The following is a 22007-nucleotide window of genomic DNA, read 5'->3' as shown; positions in this document are numbered from 1 at the left end:
ACTTCCACAACAACCTTAGGGATCTCTATAAATAGAGATATGCTCTTCATATTTTGCATCAATTATAGTGTTGCAAGCCACAACGAGGGAGCACAACATAAGGTAATTTCTTCTCCTCCCTTTTTTTTTGGGCCACAGGTCCTTTTTTTTTGGGAGAATAAATTTGTACCATTTCACTAGAGTCCTAACCCAAAAAGTAATTATAGTTACTTTGGGAGAATGACTTCCTCACCATCACTATTTGTCTATAAATAAACTCTCTCCTTTTATTTATTTTTTATTATTGGCATCAGCAATTTTGATGTTCCTTTTTGCATACACTCTTGAGTTCATCAAGATACGAGGTAGATTTTTTAGGCCATTTTTTTTCTAAGTGAAAATATTACTTCATATGCAATGAACTTTTATTCTATTGGAGTCAAAGGTGCTGCATTGTTTGAGCCAATAATTTTACATTATTCTTGACAAAGACTTTACACCATTTGATCCAAAGGTGTCGTCTTGTTCGAGCCAAAGTCTTTACACTGTCTAAGACAAATATTTTACATGATTTATGATAAAGACTTTACACCATCTGAGGTAAAGACTTTACATGATTTATGGCAGAGACTTTACATCGTCTGAGTCAAAGGCATCCCATAGTCCAAGCCAAAGATTTTACACCGTCTGAAGCAAAGACTTTATATGATTTGTGGCAAAGACTTTACACCATTTGAGTCAAAGGCATTTCATAGTCCAAGCTAAAGACTTTACACCGTCTAAGGCAAAGACTTTACATGATTTGTGGCAAAGACTTTACACCGTCTGAGTCAAAGGCATTCCATAGCCCAAGCTAAAGACTTTACACCGTCTATGGCAAAGACTTTACATAATTTATGGCAAAGACTTTACACCATCTAAGTCAAAGGCATTCCATAGTCCAATCTAAAGACTTTACACTGTTTAAGTCAAAGGCGTTTCATAATCCAAGCTAAAGAATTTACTCTGTCTAAGGCAAAGACTTTACATGATTTGTGGCAAAGACTTTACACCGTTTGAGTCAATGGCATTCCATAGTCCAAGCTAAAGAATTTATACTGTCTAAGGTAATGAATTTACATAATTTGTGGCAAAGACTTTACATGATTCGTGACAAAGACTTTACACCATTTGAGTCAAAGACATTTCATAGTCTAAGCTAAAGACTTTACACCATTTAAGACAAAGACTTTACATAATTTGTGGCAAAGACTTTACACCGTGTGAGTCAAAGACATTCCATAGTCCAAGCTAAAGACTTCACACTGTCTAAGGCAAAGACTTTACATGATTTGTGGCAAAGACTTTACACCGTGTGAGTCAAAGATATTCCATAGTCCAAGCTGAAGACTTCACACTGTCTAAGGCAAAGACTTTACATGATTTGTGGCAAAGACTTTACACCGTTTGAGTCAAAGGCATTCCATCATCTCGATTAGGCATGGGTCTTGCTCAAAGAATATAATCGTTCATTATTGAGATTCATGACCATGATTATTGAATTACTAATTTAAGATCTTACAAAATATATATATTTTTTTATATTTTTTTTGCAGATTGAATCATGGTTTACTTTAGATATTTGACTTCTTCTTCAGAGTTGCGATACCTTGTGTATTTCAATAGTACAAGAGATATATCATTGTATGAGAGCACCAAAGTCAGGAGAGACTTAATTTATCAGAAACCAAACTTCTTAATCTAAAACATATCTAAATTTATAGCTCAAGTCCCTCAGGATCATTCTAAAAAAACTTCAAAAATGAACTTCACATGTAGGAAAGCTGACAAATTCATATTCGCATGATCTTATTAAAAATAATCATATCTCAGCGTAGAGAAGCTGAAAAAAAGATTCATAGAACTACAATGTGTACAATAATCACAGCTAATAGCTTAACGGCTTTGTATGAATATTTTTTTAAAGTCAATTCAAATTCTGTCTTGATTGGCCTTCTCTAATTCACGCGTTATATATGACAATCTACAAGAATATTGTGATGCTCAAATAATAACATGCCCCATTTCTTTTAAACTTATGAGACTAAACTTAGGATGTAACTCTAAGCACCACGGACCTCGGCGAAGAGGGTCAAGAGAGACTATGTGTTTTTTGGATACTCATGCGACTGAACTTAGAATGTAATTCCAAGCGCCTACGTACCTCAGTGAAGAGGATCAAGTATCGTAGTTTTGAAAGAGTGATTTTTTTTGTGTCTTAACTTTTTCCTAGGCCACCTCATTTGAGATTTTCAACCTAACAGACTTTTTTTTGATGCCGTGCATAGTTTATACTCTTGCGGGCCAGGAGTAACATCCAGTTTATACTCGTACCTTAAGGAATGTGTTTCTTTTCTTTAAGAATAGTATCTCTTTATGAACTTTCCGTTAATGGGGCCAATGCGCAATCCTTCTGAGTCAACCAGTTTGTAAGCGCCATTTGAGTATACTTTTTGTACCACATATGGTCCACTCCATTTAGCGGAGAACTTGCTTCCAGACCGACGAGAAGTAATAATGGGCCTTCTTACAACAAGAACTTGATCACCCACTTGGAAGCATCTAAGATGAACCTTCTTATTAAAAGATCGAGTTAGACGAGCTTGATAACATTCCAGACTTTGTTGGGCCTCTAGTTTTTTTTCATCAAGAGCCTCCAATTCTTCAAGGCATAACCGAGCATTTTCTTCATCAGTGAGTCCTTCTTGAATGACAAGGTGCAATGATGGAATTTGACGCTCAAGTGGAAGAACTACTTCAACTCCATAAATAAGAGAATAGGGAGTCATTTGTGTTGGTGTGTGATACTTAGTCCTATATGTCCAAAGAGCCTCTTCCATTCTTTCATGCCAATCTCTCTTAGACTTGGAAATAACTTTCTTCAACAAGTTGTAGAGTGTCTTGTTAAATACTTTAGTGAGACCATTAGCATCCTCATAATACATAGAAAAATTGCGTTGCTTGAAGCCAAAAAGATCACATATCTTCGTCATTAACTTGTTATCAAATGGTTTGCCATTATCTGTCAATATGTATTGAGGAATACCAAAATGGTAGATAATATTGACTCGAATGAAGTTAGCGACATTCTCTTTCTTCACTTTTCTAAGAGAAACAGTTTCTGCCCATTTTGAGAAGTAGTCAGTTGCATCCAGGATGTACAAATGTCCACCCGAGGACTTAGGCAATAGTCCAACAACATCCAAACCCCAAGCTTCAAATGACTATGAGGCAATCATTGGGTGCAATACTTCTAGGGGTTGATGTATAAAATTCGCATGGAATTGACAAACTTTACATCTTTGGACGTAATCCAGACAATCTTTCACCATGATTTGCCAGTAATATCCCATCTTTTTTATGTGAAAATGAAGTTTTGGCCCAGATTGATGCACTCCACATACTCCAGAATGTGCTTCTTGCATAGCTTGAGTAGATTCATCTACCCCCAAACATCGTAAGATAACTCCATCGAATGACCACCTGTAAAGTGTATTTTTATAATAAAAAAATGAGGGGCTCGTCGTTGGATTTTTGTCTTTCTTTAAAGTTTTTCTGGCAATATTCCATAACACAAATAATCTATTATTGGTTGTCGCCAATCGTCAATTTCAGCCTCCGAAGTGGTGATAACTTATCGAAATTCTTCTTCATGCTCATCTGGAGGCGGAGTTATCCATCTTTGGCAAACCACAACTTGCATTTCATCAGGCAATACTAATGTAGAAGCTAAAGTTGCCAACACATCATCCTTTTTATTTTCCTTTCTTGGGACATGTTGAATAGTCACCTCTCCAAGCCATCATATTATCTTTTGAGCATAATTGCAGTATGGGATTAACTCAGGCTTCTTTACTTCATAATTATCCAAGACTTGATTGATCACCAACTTGGAATTCCCAAAAACTTGTAATTGCAATTGTTTCATATCAATGGTCATTTCAAGTCCAAGTAAGAGTGCTTAATATTCAGCAATATTATTGGAGCAGTGTTGTGTTAGAGTGAAGGAGTACGATAAAACTTCTCCATGGGAAGTGAAAAATACCACTCCAGTACTGGCTCCTTCACGATGTGCAGCACCATTAAAATACATCTTCTAAAGTGGCTGAATTTCCACTAGCATTGCGTCTTCATCAGGTAATTCATCAAATAACTCCCAATCATTAAAAATTAGATGATTGACCAAGAAATATGCTAGCACTTGTCCTTTTACTGCCTTTTGAGATATATACACAATTTCAAATTATTGAAATTAGAGGTACCACCTTGCTAGTCGATCACTTAAGACAGGCTTGGACATGACAAACTTGATAGGATTCGCTTTAGAGATAAATTGCACAATATGAGCTTAGAAGCAATGCTTCATCTTCTGAATCGAGAATACGAGTGCCAGACATAACTTCTCAATAGGTGAATACTTGATCCCATTTTGTCTCATCATCCCACTCAAGTAATATAGGACATTTTCTTTCCCTTCATTATTTTCTTGTGTAAGAAGTGCTCCTACTGACTTTTCTTGTGCTGCAATGTATAAAATCAATGGTTTTCCACTTATAGGAGCTACAAGTACTGGAGGCTTCATCAGATAAGACTTTATGTTCTTGAAAGAATTGGTACGAGCTTGGTCCCATTCAAAAGGAACATCTTTCTTCATAAGGCGACTAAATGGTTGACATCTCCCAGCCAGATTTGAAATAAACCTCCTAAAGTATGCTAACTTTTCTTGTAAGCTCTTTAACTCATGAATATTTTTTGGCTCAGGCATCTTCAAAATAGCATCTATCTTATTTTGGTCAATCTCGATTCCTCGATGTCGAATAATAAAACCGAGAAACTTTTTTGAAGTAACTCCAAATACACATTTTAAAGGGTTCATTTTGAGTTGGTATCTTTGAAGTCGTTCGAACACCATTCTCAAATCTTAAAAGTGGTCATCACTCTTTCTTGATTTCACCACTAAGTCATCGACATAACACTCAACATTTTTATGAAGCATGTCATCAAAAATATTTTGCATGGCTCATTGATAAGTGGCCCCAACATTTTTTAAACCAAAAAGCATTACTTTGTAGCAATATATACCTTTAGGAGTGTGAAATACAGTAAGTTCTTCATCCCTTGGTGCCATGCAAATTTGATTGTATCTAGATGAACCATCCATGAAAGACATTGTCTTGTATCCAGTCATGGCATCAATTATAAGCTTAGGGATTGAAAGAGGAAATTCATCCTTAGGGCATGCATTATTAAGATCTCTAAAGTCAACATAAACTCGAATTTGGCCATTTTTCTTTCTTACTGGTACAATGCTCGAAATCTATGTAGGATATTTGACTTCACGAATAAAACCTGCTTCAATGAGCTTGTTAACTTCAGTTTTGATCAAAGGAACCAGTTCAGTTCTAAAGCGACGTTGAGCTTGTTTAACAGGATGAGTCCCTTATTTTACAGCAAGATGATGAACTACAACTTTAGGGTCTAATCCTGGCATCTCTTTGTAACTCCAAGCAAATACGTCCTTAAATTCCATAAGCAGCTCAATATATTTCTTCTCTTCATCGTCATCTAGTGAAGCACTTATATATGTAGGCCTTATATCATCATCAACCCCAAGATTTACTTTCTTCAATGCATCAACAATATTCTTTACCCCTTCATCTAGTTTAAGTGATGCATCTTCAGCATCCTCATCTTCTTGAGGATCACCATCATTAAAAGATACGTGATGGCATGCATGAATATCAACAAACTCATCCTCAATTTTTGCATATAGTGAAGTACTTTCCTCGTCATAAATTGTGATGTGATTTGATGATCCCACACTTTGTTCATCTTCATCTCGCTCCTAAGTGTGAACTATGGTGTGAGTTATTTCTCTCAAGATATTTCCACATGAAACTAAAAGTTTTGTTTCTCGCCTCATTCTAGAAGGAATCAAACTAGGGCAATTCTTGGGTGAATTATGCTCTCGAGCATGTACCCGTTCTTCCATCGTTTTATAATTTCCTTGGCACTTGTATTTGTTCTTCATTGGTCCCAACCGATCAAACACTGAAGTTTTTGGAGTTGATTTGATAAGTCGATCAAATGCAGAAACATTAGGCGTCATGTCATTAAGTCGATCAAATACAGAAGGCTTTTTGTTGAACATCATAGGTTCTTCCACGGGGGTAATGTAATTAATGCTCATCCTTTTTATAGAGATTCGAACTGGCGACGATTGTTTGTAACTCAAGCCTTCACGCAATTGCTTGACAACATACCCTCTCTCTATCATCATCTTTTGAGTTGGATTTATGCTATGATTTACTTTTTCAATAACTTTATTTGGAAGTTTCCCTACTTTAAAAGCTTCATTGGGATTGTACCCTGCTTTTACCAATAACTTATATGCATTTGAATCAAAATCTTCATTTGTACGCTTTTTAGGAAGTGATTCATATGAATCATGATTTGATGGTCTGACAAATCCTTCTATCATTTTTGAAGGTGATTTGATTGTATCAATTTGCTTGATAGAAAATGTCAACTTGCTACTCTGCAACTCAGAGAGTGGGATCTTGACCTTGTTTGTCTTTGGGACATAGTGAGAAATAGGAATCGCTCTCTTACTTGAAGATGCTTCACTTGCCTTAGGTATTTTACTCATATCTGAAGGCGTTTTATTCTTTTCAATCATGACCCTCGCATTATCAGGTGCTACATCAACCTTTTTTGTGATATCAGCCTTTCTGATTGGTGTCGAATTTTCAACTTTGACTTTTTTTGAGACATGATTTTTTAAGTAGAATTTTGCATCAGCAAAGTGCACTTTTGTCTTGGTGAAAGATTCATCATCAGCAACTACCTTCTTTTGAACCCCATCTTCAAAGTATTTGAAACATTGATGATAGGTGGATGGTACCACTTTGTTCTCATGTATCAATGGCCTTCCTAACAAGATATTATACGAGGTTTTTGAGTCAATAATATGCATCCATGCACTCAAACACATATCTCTCATTGTTATATCTAATTTGACAGCGCCAATGGCTCTCTACCCCCTTGGTTAAATCCTTGAATCTCAGACGACTTTCAGACAGTTTATTTATCGAGATTCCAAGTTCCATCACAGTGCGAATAGGGAGGATATTGACCCCAGATCCGTCATCCACCATAATCCTATTTACTTTATGTCAACGCACAAAACCTACCATATATAAAGAATGATTATGCAATACTTCACCCAATAAAAGATCATCATTAGTGAATGTAAACTTCGCATCACAAGTGTCCACTTCTTTAGAGTGAGACTTGATAGGGCCTTCATGTGATGGAAGTAATGATGACGATGAGTCTTCTCCCATTGTCTCTTCTTTATCAATGTTAAAACATGAGGCCTTGGTGTCACAATGCGAAATCTTTTCACGGAACCAACTTGGCAAGAATTTCTCTAATGTCACCGGAGAATGTTGCTTTTGATAGTAATTCCCCCCAACTCTTGACTTTTTCATATTCTTTTTTATCCTTTGAGTTTTAGGTAGTTTCTTCATTTTTACTCGTCACTTGCTTACTTGGCTCTCTTTGCGAGCTCATTTTACAACGTCTTCGTCGTGTTACTAAAATCCATCCCTCATCATCAGTATAAGCACTGCAAGATTGATTTTTCTCTAGAGGTTTATCTTTTCCTATTACTTCATTCATCAAGGGAACGAGCGATGATGTGTTAACGTCTATCGGCTCGAAGTCACCAAATTTAATCATTTTTGGTGGTGATGTGGCTAGGACATCGCCACCATCATGTATTTTGACAAAGTTGCAAAGAACTATGGGATTGAGTGAACCAAAAGTGATAGAGACTTGATTTGAACTCTCTTTCTCGTCTTCAAGCAGTATCTTTCCTTCACGGGTCAAGTCCATGATCTTTTCCTTAAAGATAAAACACTTTTCAATAGGATGACCCATCAAACAGTGATATTTGCAGTAATTTGGATCATTATTCCTCCCAGCCTCATCATGACGCTTCATTTCAGGTAGCTCAAAGAGTTTTAATGCCAAAAGCTTTTCAAAAATTGCTGGGACATCTGAGTCCAAGAAAGGATACTTTTTTGCCTGCATTTCCTTCAAAGTCAGTTTTCTACCAGCATTATTCTGAAAAGTCGTGGTCTTCACCCTTTGATTCTTGCTTAGATTTGTAGCCACTTTCAAAGGCGCGGCATTAACATTCATCGACTTCTTATTTCCAAACTTAGGTGCCGATTTTCCTCCTTTCTTTACCTCCATTTTGTCTTTTCCCTTGCGAGGCCCATAAATATGTGGTCTTTCAATCCCGCTTGCAGACATGCTCAACTCCATATCATGAGCACGTGTGGCTAATTCCTCAAATGATTTGGCTCTAATACCTTGTAGGATATAATGAAGTCCCTAATGCATTCCTTGAATACACATTTCTATTTCGAAAGGTTCACTAAGCCTATCCTTATAATTGAGACTTGCATTTTCCCATCGGTTGATGAAATCGATGACATGTTCTTCCTCCCATTAGCGTGTATTTGTGAGTTCAACCATGCTCACAGTACGCCATGTGCTATAGAAACGATTGAAAAATTCATGCTCAAGTTGTTTCCAACTATCAATAGAGCTAGCCTTGAAATCCGTATACCAGTCAAAGGTATTTCCTTGTAAGGAGCGCACAAATTGTTTGACCAGATAATCTTCATATGTTCCAATATTATTGCAACTTTCAACAAAATGGGTAATGTGTTGCTTTGGATTTCCCTTTCCGTCAAATTGTTGAAATTTTGGAGGTCGATAACCTGCAGGCATCTTCAAAACATCGATTCTTGAAGTGTATGACTTTGCATACGTAAATGATGACTTTGAAGACACGTCATACTTATCTTTGATAGTTCCCATAATGAAGTCCTTCAGTTGATGAATGGGAATTCCCCCTTCAGCACATACTTGCAGCTCATCACCCATATTTATTTGCTTTGTAACTGAATTTCCCTTTTCTTGTATCATCAGACATTTTCTAGATGCATGACTTGAGTCCTCCTCCATAACATTTTCAACTCTGTTCGTCAACTTGACAATTCAATTATCCTAATTTTGCACATATTGTGTTAGACCTTCGATTGCCTTTGTCAAACTCGCGAGTTGTTCTTCAACAGTTGAGGCGTTAGTCATCATCGCTTGGATGGCCGTTATGGATGATGGAGTGAAACACGGATTTTCCCTCAAACTGAAATTTGTTTGAAACAAGTTACGTGGAGTGACTAGGGCAGATCTTGTGATCAAGAGATCATCTTCACCTTGAATAGTGATATTTCTTGTGTTAAAAGGACTAAGTCGAGCCAATGTCTTTTCAACAATATCAGCTATATTCTCTTCTTCTTCCAATTCATTCGGAAAGAATCTTGCCCCCTTTGAAGATGGAAGATCAAAAATAAGAACTGATGCGGACGGCACTTGAAGTGCTTGTTGTCCTAGCAAGTTTGCTCTGTTCCTAGTGATGGGTCCCAGACTTCCCATAGTAGCATCCAGTATGTTCTCCACCTTAGAGAAAAACTTGGAATCAGTAGCCTTAGAAATAATAGTCCTGGAGTCAAACTTCTTAGATGCCATTTAAATATTCTTGAAGTTTGATGATCGATGTAAAGAGATGAGAGGTAGAGATGGTCCCACTGGGCATGCCAAAATTTGTAAACAATAAATTTTTGAGCCGAGAAAAATAAATAATCAAGACCGTAAAATTGGAGTAACAAAGTGTAATATTTGATTTCCAAATGTAGTGCGTGTTACAATCTCTATGATAATCCTCTGATTCTTCAAATAATATGGAATATGTTGAACTTGAATTTGATTTAGAGTCAAGGGCTTGAATAGCTTGATCTTGAATCTTCGTCTTCAAATTTGGATTTAAATTATTCGTCACGAACACTTGTATGGTTATGAAGAATAATAAATATGAACAAGTAACTTGATCTTGAACTTCTTGATATTTTCCTTCGTTCTTTGATCTTGAACTTGAGCTTGCATTTGATTACTTGAATTTTGTAACTTTGTAGAAAATTTATGCCTTTGATCCACGAGCTCTCTTCTTGCTTCTTGTTCTTGAAACAAACCCTTCTGAGAATAATGAGAACCCCTATTTATATTTGTAGGGAGTGATATGAGAGTGTGATTTGATTGGTTAGTTTGAACTGACAAATCAGATTTCTTTGGTGAAGAGCTTTAATTTGATTGATCAAAACATGTCACATATACACGTGACATTACTCTAGTGACTCATTTAATTTGACTTAAATTGCCAAATAACTTCGACACGTGGCATGATTTTAATGGCTTATTTAATCTGACTTGAATTGCCAAATAATTTTGGCACATGACATGATTCTAATGGCTAATTTAATTTGACTTGAATTGCCATATAATTTTGTCATGTGGTGTGATTTTAGTGGCTCATTTAATTTAACTTGAATTGCTACATCATTTGAATTATTTTCTTGAATTTAATATAGTCCAAATTAATTCACGAATTTAAATCCAATATAATTTTAATGTTTACATATACATTAAATAGCAAGAAATATAATTTTTCTCCCAAGTTTCCATGAAAAAAAGACAATTAATTTGTCATTTGTATCAACTCTTCAAAACTTGTTTCTTGACTTGTAACTTCAAGTCTTCAAAACCTGTAAAAAATAAAAAACAGACGCTCCTTTAACAGTTATAAAGATCACATAATATTAAAGATAATTACAACAATTGCACGCTTGAATTACAAGAATTGAAACAAAAATTTTCCTCTCCTTCTCGACATTTTTGTAGCGAGATACTAAAAAGAGAACATGCATATTTTTTGCACAATAATTACACTTTACATAAAAATACAATGAGCATACTGCAAATTTCATAGCACCAAAGAAGTTGCATAACGCTAACTTTGTACTATTCATAACAACTTTTTGTGACACCTGGTAGAAATAAAAACTTGTTATCCTAACCGCTAACTCATGCAAATGATATATGTTTGAGTCTTTCATCTAAAATCAATTAATATGAATCAAAAAAATTATTCATATCTTTCCAAATATTAGTATGTATAAATTAATATATTAAATATTTGTGTCGAACTGTAAGTCCTATCACAGACTCTTAAATGTATGTACATAAGGTTGTTAGAGCCAAATAGGATCCTCTTTGCAATGACAACATCATTGATCATATTTTTAACGAAAAAGGGCCAAAAATACCCCGAAACTATAAAAAAAGATTTAAAAATACCCTCCATCCACCTTTTGGTCTAAAAATACCCTTTCATTCATCTTTTTGGCTAACTATAACCCTTGAAACAAACAATCCCTTTTTTTAAAAAAAAAATAAATTTCTCATGTGACATTTTCTTATTGGATGAAATAAAAATCCCACCTCCAATAATTTTTTTTCATAATTTATCTAAGCCAAAAACAATATACCTCTTCAAGACCCCGCCCCCCCACCCCCTTCCAATTTTTTTAAAAAGCTACATTGATAAACAAGACTAGATTTTTTTTATCCGGTTAACAAAAAAAAAAAAAGACTAAATTGTTTTTTAGTTCTTGACTTGATTTTTCTTTTCTGTTTAATAATACTGATTTTTTTGCAATACTTATAAATAAAATAACTAAAAGATTTTAGTTATACATATAACTAAATTATTTTTTAGTTATTACAAGATAGTAAAAAAAAATTTTAAACTAAATTAGTTATTATAAAATAGTTAAAAATAAATAAATAATTTTTTTATTTTTACAAGATAGGTTTTAGATAGTTATTGTAAAACGATCTTGTAATAATACGTATAACTAAAAATTTTTAAAATAAGTTTTTCAATTTTTCTTTATAATTTATCCAAACCAAAACAATATGCATGCTTGATGACCATAAAAAACTAAATTAAAAAAAACTACAACAAATGAAAAAACTATTTTTTTAATATTTCCCCCATAATCTATCCAAATCAAAACAATATCCTTCTTCATGATCCCAAGACTCTTTAAAAAAAAAAAAGAAGCTATAGCAATAAGAAACTATTAGATTTTTTTTAAAAAAAATTTAGAGTCTTGAAGAGGTATATTGTTTTTGACTTAGATAAATTATGAAAAAAATTGGTGGAAGTGAGATTTTTATTTCATCTAATAAGAAAATGACACATGATAAATATTATTAAAAATAAAAAAATAAAAAGAGGATTGTTAGTTTCAAAGGTTATAGTTAACCAAAAAGGTGAATAAAATGGTATTTTTAAACCAAAAAGATGAGTAAAAAGGTATTTTTAGACCAAAAGGTAGATGTAGGATATTTTAAAATCTTTTCCTATTGTTCAAGGGTATTTTAGGCCCTTTTCTATTTTTTTAAGCAGTCAAGCTCATCAAAAGATTACGATAAATGAACATTTGTGTTCCTTTTTTGTTGATCCCGCATTAGAACTTAAAGATTTTCCTAAAGTGGGTAATCATGTAGTAAACACAACATCATATACTTCTAACTACTCGATACCAAACAATCTTTTACCACAAGGATAGTTGTTTGTATTCAATTTTGTCGAGGTTTATGATCATATTATATGTCTCATCTCCCGCTCACTCTCTTGACACCTACATCTTTTTCTCTCTCACACAAAGAGTAAAAGCACATGCATAGTCTAGAAACATCAATGCACTAGTTCAAAACTTTGAATATATATATATATCTAACTTACTACAGAGCATTTTTGTTACCTTAGGACTATTAAAATTACAACTGATGCTCATTGGGGCTTCAGACACCATGTCAAGAGAGGTATTCACTGGATGTTAGCCGCTAGGCAGCATGTCGAAAAAGGACTAGTTATTTCAAGTTATTTCTATTCCTTGTAATTGTTCACATAAAAAGGGAAAAAATGAGCTACTCTCACACTAGTCTCTCCTTTTCCGTACATGATATGGAAGAAAACAAACAATTGGCTCTCCAATTACAAAACTGTACATGATACGAGAGCGAACAAACAATTGACTCTCCAATCACAAGGAATTTGTTATCATTAGCCCATTTTATCAAGAAGCTAACACTATCAAAGATGTTGTAAACACTACTTGGTTTCATCAACAAATGCATATATTGTGCAAATATAAATTCATAAGGGAAGATTGTCTATTGTCATACATCCCATTCAACAAGCACATTTTTTACTAAATACTTTGCATGCAAAACCCAGTGAAAAAAGTATATACTTATCGTAAAAATTGAATATTCTTTTGAAAAGAACTATAAAAAAATAGTGGAAGAGCAAAAATATGATAAAGCACATTTATATACAGAGATAACTAGTTTAATATTCAATTTTTTTCTTAAAATAAAAAGGTATAATCGTTTTATTTTACCATCAACAATTTAATTTGTATGGCATAAAGTTAAGTGCCATAAAGATCTACCGAAAAATATTAATCTTTACCTCGGAGAGGTAGTGGTAAGATTTGCATACAATCTACCCTTTCCAAAATCCACTTTGTGAGATTTCACTTGATTTATTATTGTTGTACTAATATTGTTGGATCAACTTCAAGAAAATAATAACTTCTTGAATTTTCGAAACCTGCAAAAAATATCATACTACATAGAATAACGGAGCACCAAAAGAAGAGGCTAAATACGGAGCAACTCAAGCAAATAGATGTGAGTTTCGATTAAACCAACAGATTTGAGTGTCCCTTATCTCAAATTCTAGAAAAACACCTATCTATAATGCACAAAAATGACTAAAGTACATGATCACTGCCCCATCATCTCAAATATGCATTTAGAACAAATCACCTGTTGAGCTTGTAAATTAAAACTCAAATGTCAAATTCCTGAAAGTAGAATACAATGCATATGTTTAACTAAGTCAAATAGGTTGCTGCGTGAATAAGGAGACGTTCACATATATTATAAGATCTTAGACCTTATAGATCAATTTTAAACTACTGTGAGATGAATCTTCATTGTTGACAAAAAATATTGATTACTTCCTAGCAAGATACATTTCTATGGGCATAGCATTTTCCTCCTTTTCTAATTTGATGGAGTACAAAAACATAATTAGGTATACAAAATTCAAGACTTCCTATAGAAACTTCAAGTGTCTAAATTTTATATTTAAATAAAGGGTCACTTGATCTTAAAAATAGACACCATAATGTCATTATATCAATTTCCACTTGAAAAACAATCCACACATAAATGGAAGGTGCGGGGTTCTAAACGCCTTGTAAAGCATGGCCACCCTCATGCCTTGTAAAGTGGGTAAAGGGCAAGGAGCAAGGAACAGAACAAAATTTTTCTTAAAAACAACTTGATATTATTGAAAAATTCAAACCTGTAACAAATTCAAGCAACTTATATTTTTTTTCGATAAAAACAAGCCACACCAAGGTATAAGTAATTTATGTTCTAAATCTCACGAAACACAACACTAATTTAAGAATATTATGCATATACATATGTATAGGGATTTAAAATTTTGGGCTTTGATATGAGTTAATGAATTGGAGTTCTTTTTTGTGGCTCCTTCGTCATCGATTTGCATACCAAAAACCCTAATACCCACAAATTTTATTAGATTTTCATAAAACCGACCATTCAAAGATTGAAGGAACGTCCTCCATTCCTTATCCAAGACATCAAAAAAATAAAGATAAGAAATAGAGATTTTAAAAGATAGGTTACCTCGGGACCTTGCAAAGAATGACTGCCTCGACAATTTTGAGATAGAATTTGGAGTTAGCTATGGTGTTTGAGAGACAAAACTAGAGATTTGAGGGTTATTTTACTGATTTACTAGCATCGTTCTAACTCTTCGTCCCCATTTTTGTTGCCTTCAGATGGATTAATCAGAAAACAAGAACAGAGAGAGACCAACAAATCAATGGAACTCCAAACGAGAGATGCTCGATTTTATCTCGTGGTAAACACAAGAAATAGAGAAAAGAGCATATTCGCACTTTGGTCTCCCAAATTAGCATTTGGGGATTTAGATTTTAGAGAAATGGGTTCTTCCCAGAGTTAATTAAGGGTGATAGAATGTGTTGAAATTTAAAAAGAGCAATAAGAGTTTTAAATATTGAAAGTTGTTGATAATTTTATGGTTAATAATTAATGTGTTTTGATTTTTTTTTAATAAGTCTTCAAGAATTTTTTTACACTTTGACCCATTTCTATAAAATTCTAACTAAAAAAAGGTGCAGCTTTATTCCAATTTCGTGCGTATTGTTGGGTATTATTGTGCTTGAAAGAAGAGACAGAGAGCAGAGCACCTCTTTTCTTCTTTTTTTCTTCTTTTTTAATTTAGAAATTATTTTAATTTTTTTTTTAATTTGAAACTAAATTGTGTTGGTATGGCATTGAGCATTTTTTGAGAGGTGATTTTCGACCATTTTGGTAAGTAGATGTTGTTGTTTTGTGTCTATTGCTCATTTGGGTTTTTTCGATTACTACTGAATTCGTTTCAACAACTATTGGATATGTTTCAGCAATTGCTTCATCAACAGATGAATCAAATGTAGCAAATGATGAAACAAATACAACTATTGTATATGTTACAAAAATTATTGCATTTATTTTAGCAGTTGTTGCACTAATTGCTGTTTATATTTTTTATCAGTTGCTAAAACACATTCAACAATTGTTGCAGCAGTTGCTGCAACAGTTGCTGCATATATTTCAGCCATTGTTTCATCAATTACTGAAATAAATACTCCAAACTGAAATATGTTAGGCAACTGTTGCTTTAGATGCTTCAGTTGCTGCAATAATTAATTCAACAATTGCTGAAAAAGTTCAACAATTGTTGTATCTGTTTAGTAATTGATGTAGCAATTGTTGAAACTTTTTCAACGATTGCTGCATCAATTACTAAACAGATACAACAATTGCTGAAATTTTTCAGCAATTGCTGAATAAACTGCAGACGAAATTTTATGACCAATTTTTTTGAATCATAATATAGGTACCTACATTTAACTCCATCAATGGAGAATAAAATATATGTTGGAATGGATTGCAATGGTGAATGGGTTGAGTCCAACAATTGTTATATTTGGCGTTGGAAAAATAAAAAAATGATAGAGATGATGGCGATAATTGTGGATCGAGATATCACGTATGATGATTTTGCAAACAAAATCATTTCCCGCTTTCATCTGAATTGTGAGTTGAAAGATCTTGTTATCACTTTCATGCATTATAGTGGTGAAAAGCAAAAGGTAGCTCCTTTTAGGATAGAAGATCAATCTAGTTTGCGTACTTATTTATAATAAGAAGGTAGATCCAATTTAAGGGTATGTGTGTGTGAAACATTGATTGAGAATCGTCAAGATCAAGAAATGTTAAATGATCCTCAAGAAAAAGAAAGTATCGATGAGCATACTCCTTGTATTCCTATTCCTACTCCTTCTCCTGAATTTGACCATAATACTTCAGGAACTACACAGTTATCTAATCATGCTCAATCTGATGAAATTGATTTTTATATCGGTATGTCATTCAATAATAAGCAAGAGCTAGATACTGCTTTGAAAATTTCTTCTGTGAAAAAAGCTTTTAGAATGAAAAAGGTAATCAACTCGCGTATCATGTATTGTGTCAAATGTGTACATTCTGAATGCAAGTGGTGGCTGAGAGATGTAAAGCTTGAAAGCTCTGATTGATTTTATATCAGAAAGTCTGAAAAAATGCATACATGTGGTTCGCAACATCTCACGAGTCATAACCCACATTCCACAACAAAAGTCATTAGAGAATACTTCAAATATAGGTTTCCCAAAGGTAAAGACCCTTCTACAACGAATATTCAAAATTTAATCCGTACTGAATTGGACTGCAAGGTTAATTATTGAAAGGTTTAAAGGGGAATTGAGATTGCAAAGGCTTTGGTAAGAGGGACATATGAGCATGGTTATGCAGTGCTTGATGCTTACCATTATATTCTTACAATGTTAAATTCGGAAAGTAAGACAGATTTGAAGCTTGATGAAAATGCTAGGTTCAAATATTTTTTTATTGCCTATGGAGCTTTGATTCGTGATTTTCAACATATTCGAAAAGTCATCGCTGTGGATGGGACATTCTTGAATTATAAGTACGGAGGAGTGTTATTGTCTACCGTAGCACAAGAAGCAAAGGATTATATTATTTTGGTGGTATTTTGTGTAGCAAACACTAAATACGATGCCTTTTACCGATATTTTTTTGAGCAAATGAGAAGCTTTGTAAATGATACCCCAGAATTGTGCATAATTTATGACAAACATCCAATTATTAAAAAAATGGTTGAAATTGTGTTTCCTTTAGCTCATTATGGTTGTTGCATGAGGCACCTCGGAGAAAACATCTGAAACAACTTTCACAATGAAAAAATCTTCTACCACTTTTATAAAGCGGCAAAAGCGTATAGCGTAGATGAATTCAATGATCACTTCAATCAAATAAGGGATATGATTTCGAGGGCCGCCGCACATTTGGAACATGCTAGATTTCAAAGATGGAGAAGAGGATTTTTTCTGGAGAATAGGTAAACTGCTGAAACTGTTAAATTTACAATAATTACAGCAACTGTTGCATAAAACAAGTGATACAATTGTGAAACAAATACAACAACTGCTGAAACTACTGCTTTGTATAATATATTTCAGTAATTTTAATTTAATTAATAATTTTGATTATTATTTTTATAGATACAAAATTATGATGTCAAATATTGTTGAGTCGATTAACGCAATGTTTCTTGATGAAAGAGAATATCTCATTAGTGCTCTTTTTGATGAAATAAATCAGAGATATGGAGAAATTTTTTATGAGAGGCGTAACATGTTCATTAATTCATTAACCATTTTTGTTTCTAAGATAGAACAAAAAATTACAAAAAAATGCAAATTTAGGAACAAGCTATTGGTTCATCAACTGCCAGCTACGAATATATTATCATCGATCACAATGCAGTTGCAACGATTGATTTGCGATGCATATCTTGCACATTTAGAGTTTTTGATCTTGATAAAATACCGTGTCCACATGCTATGGCAACTCTTCGATGTGATTATGGAAAATATATTTATGAGTACTCATCTCCATATTACAAGGTGGAGACATATTTTTTTGTATACTTGGAGGAAATTAAACTCGTGCCATCCGAAGATACTTGGGAAATTCCTATAAAATTTTTAGAGAGGGAAATACATCCTCCGCCTGTTGAGCCAGGCAAGGTGGAAATAAGGGCCAAGAAGAGACGAAAAGGAATCATAGAGTTATTTTCAACAAAAAAAATAAATATTCCTTATGCAAAAGGGTGTGGCATAAAAGAACAACATGCTCAGAGCGAAATTCTCCATAGGAATAGATTTGATATCGTAACTACTATTTGTTGTTAGTGAACTTTTTTTTAATTTATATGTAATATTGGTGTTGAACAATCTTCTTAATGAATGCTTTAGTTCTCAAAAAATTGCATATGAGATTGTTGAATCCTAAACAAGTAGGCAACTGTTGCAGCAACTATATTACTTGTTGTGGATTTTCTCAGCAAGTAGGCAGTATACTTCAGTAACCGCTGAACTTGCTGAGAAAAATATTAGCAAGTATTCAGTCTACTTCATCAACTGTTATACTTGTTGAGAAAAATCTCAACAAGTAGACAGTTTGCTTCAGCAATTGCTTCACTTGCTGATTAAAATCTCAGAAAGTAGAAAATTAAGATTAACTACACGTGCAATTACTCGATTTATCATCTATTACGAATAAATTACTATGTAATTGTACTAAATCACCATCAAACTCAAACCTAAGTACTATAATACATAAAAATTACTTTATTTATCATTTAATATGATTGACATAATCAATTAACAATTAAATTATTTAGTAATTTGCTAAAAGCTAACTCAACAAGTGTAGTAGTCGCTGAATCAAACAACTACTTACTGATGAATTGTCTCAGCAAGTCGCCGTACGATTCAGCAACTTCTGTACTTGCTGAGACAAATTTCAACAAGTTAAGCAGTATGATCTAACAATTGTTGTACTTGCTGGACAAATTCTTAGCAAGTAGACAATATGACTTAGTAACTGTTGGACTTGCGAAGACAAATCTCAACAAGTTACTAAATTTGTTGCAGCAACTAAGATACTTGCTATCATTCTTATGTATAAGATCATCACTAAACTCAAGTCTAAGTATTATAATACATAAAAATTATTTTATTTATCACTTATTATGATTAATATAGTCAACTAACATTCAAATTATTCAATTAAGGTTGACTACACGTGTAATTACTCGATTCATCATCTGTTACGGATAAATTATTATGTAATATTACAAAATCACCACCAAGCTCAAGTATAAGTATTATAATATATCTATATATATATCACTTTATTTATCATTAAATATGATTGACATAATCAATTAACAATCAAATTACTCAATTAAGATTGATTACGTGTTCAATTACTCAATTTATCGTCTGTTATGAATAAATTACTATTTTATTGTATAAGATCATCACTAAACTTAAGTCTAAGTACTATAATACATAAAAATTACTTTATTTATCATTGAATATGATTTACATAATCAATTGACAATCAAATTACTCAATTAAGGTTGATTACGTGTTCAATTACTCAATTTATAGTCGGTTATGAATAAATTACTATGTAATTATTCAAAATCACCACCAAACTCAAGTCTAAGTACTCTAATACATCAAAATTACTTTATTTATCACTTAGTATGATTGATATAGTTAATTAACATTCAAATTATTTAGTAATTTGCTAAAAACTCTCTCAGTAAGTGCATTAGTCGCTGAATCAAATAACTACTTGCTGATGAATTGTCTTAGCAATTACAACAATTGCTAAATCAGAGATCCTACTTGCTAATATTTTTAAATCACTTGCAGCACTTGCTGAAACAGACTATCTATTTGCTAAGATTTTTCAAAGCAAGTGAAGAATTTATTGCGGTAGTCTGCCTTACTTTTTAATTTTTTCTCAACAAGTGAAGCAGTTGGTGAAGCAGATTGCTTACTAGATGAGATTTTTCTCAACATGTGAAGCAGTTGAAGAAGAAGACAATCATTCAAAATAAACATAAAATCCATATCAATTTTCAACAACATAAAATTCACATCAATTTTTATCAACAAGGATTCAACACAAAGATTACTTACAATAAAATAAAAGTTCAACAACAAGCAGTCATTCAAAAAAAATATAAAAGAAAAATATTATTTATCTGTCAATCTAAAAACATACATACAAGCCATGCCATTTTCAGCAACTAAACTACGGAGTCAATTCTTTTTCAAACACGCCCACTGCCCATTTTTATCGCATCCGGTTAACAATGTTTTCACACATTAAGGTCATGGAGTGAGAGTAATCAAGTACTCGATATTAGCCAATGAGTATGAACCATAGGCCTCCCTACTTTCATTTATTGGAGATTCTTTCTTCCGATCATACTTTCATTCTTTATTGAGCAGATTTGCAGGCAAGTGTGTGAACATTCCGGACTGCTTCAAGTATCTAGGAAATAACTTTATTAGCGATATCATGAATAGGATGAACTCATCTTACGCAAAACATGAAAGGTTGCAATCATAAACATTTATCACTCCCTCATCGATTACAAATTCGAGAGAGATAAAATATTTTTTTACTAGATTTATCATAGTATAATTTTTTTTTGTACCGAGCTATGAGACACCGCCGGAAAAGGATTCAATTCCTTTGCAAAATAAAATATAAAACTTACTAAACACATATGTATTAACACGATCCTTCAACGAAACAACACCCTTTTCCATGTTAGCATCCAACAACTGAGTATAGAGATCTTTGAAAGAATTATAAAAATTGAGGTCCAGAATTATGTCTGTCGGGTAAAATGTGTAGGATAGTCTATATGCCTTATTCACATAAGACATAATATCTCATCTACATGATGCAATCATGAATTTAAAATCAGTTAATAAGTAGAATTGTTGCTACATGTTCAACATCTACTGCAACAATTTAATCAATTTATGTATAATAGATACAACAACTGATGCAATAACATAAACACACGATCCCAGTTGGTGCATCTGCTGTAACTATTTCATGAAATTATTACAGTAGACACAATAATTGTTGTACTTGCTGTAATAGTTTCATGAAATAATTGCAGCAACTAATGCAGCAACATAAACACACAACATCAGTTGCTATATCTGCTGCAATTATTTCATGAAACTATTATAGCAAGTACAATAATTATGCTGCAGCTATTCCATTAAGTTATTGCAGCAGGCACAATAATTGTTGTACTTGCTGCAATAATTTTATGAAATAATTACAGTAACTAATGCAGCAACATAAAAACACAACAGTTGCTGCATCTACTGCAACTATTCCATTAACTTATTACAGTAGGCACAACAATTGTTGTACTTGCTGTAATAGTTTTATGAAATAATTGCAGCAGTTGCAATAACTAAATGAACTTAATAAAATTATAACTTAAATATTAAAAGAAATTATAGAAAACTTACCCTGTCTTCCCACCATACATTCATATTTATCATCATTGCAAAGTCATGATAATCCAACTTTTGCATTGTAAATTTTGTCTTGGTTTCCTGTTTCTTCTTAATCCACTGTTGGAGTTTTTTCTTCTTTTGGTCATCAACATTTTTATAAATATCTACCGATTGAAGCTCTTTTTGTTGATCAACCACCATTTTTGAATTGTTGATTGTCTTTTTTTTGGCACTTGATAATGCCTTACAAATCTATTTTCTCCTTCTTTTTACATCAATAGGAGTGTAAGGGTCTGATATTTTCAAAGATGGAATGATACCTCTTTTGGATATCAATGTATTAATGGCTACCTTTGGAGCATTTTTTACATTCACAAGCACATGAAGGCACCTTAGAGGTATCAACACCAACTGTTGAACAGT

General features: G+C 33.1%; 1 long non-coding RNA gene across 1 annotated transcript; it reads right to left on the bottom strand.

Moving 5' to 3' along the window:
• Positions 1 to 10530: 10530 nt before the first annotated feature.
• LOC129880515 (uncharacterized) lies at positions 10531 to 15074 on the bottom strand. Its single transcript, XR_008765409.1, has 3 exons — positions 14728 to 15074; positions 13475 to 13615; positions 10531 to 10694 (listed from the first exon to the last, which is right to left on the bottom strand). It is a non-coding gene; the product is annotated as an uncharacterized LOC129880515 (long non-coding RNA).
• Positions 15075 to 22007: the final 6933 nt, after the last annotated feature.

This window comes from Solanum dulcamara, chromosome 2 (genome assembly GCF_947179165.1).
Source record: "Solanum dulcamara chromosome 2, daSolDulc1.2, whole genome shotgun sequence".
NCBI classification, from domain to species: Eukaryota; Viridiplantae; Streptophyta; class Magnoliopsida; order Solanales; family Solanaceae; genus Solanum; species Solanum dulcamara.
This window is presented reverse-complemented; position numbering and strand designations above follow the sequence as displayed.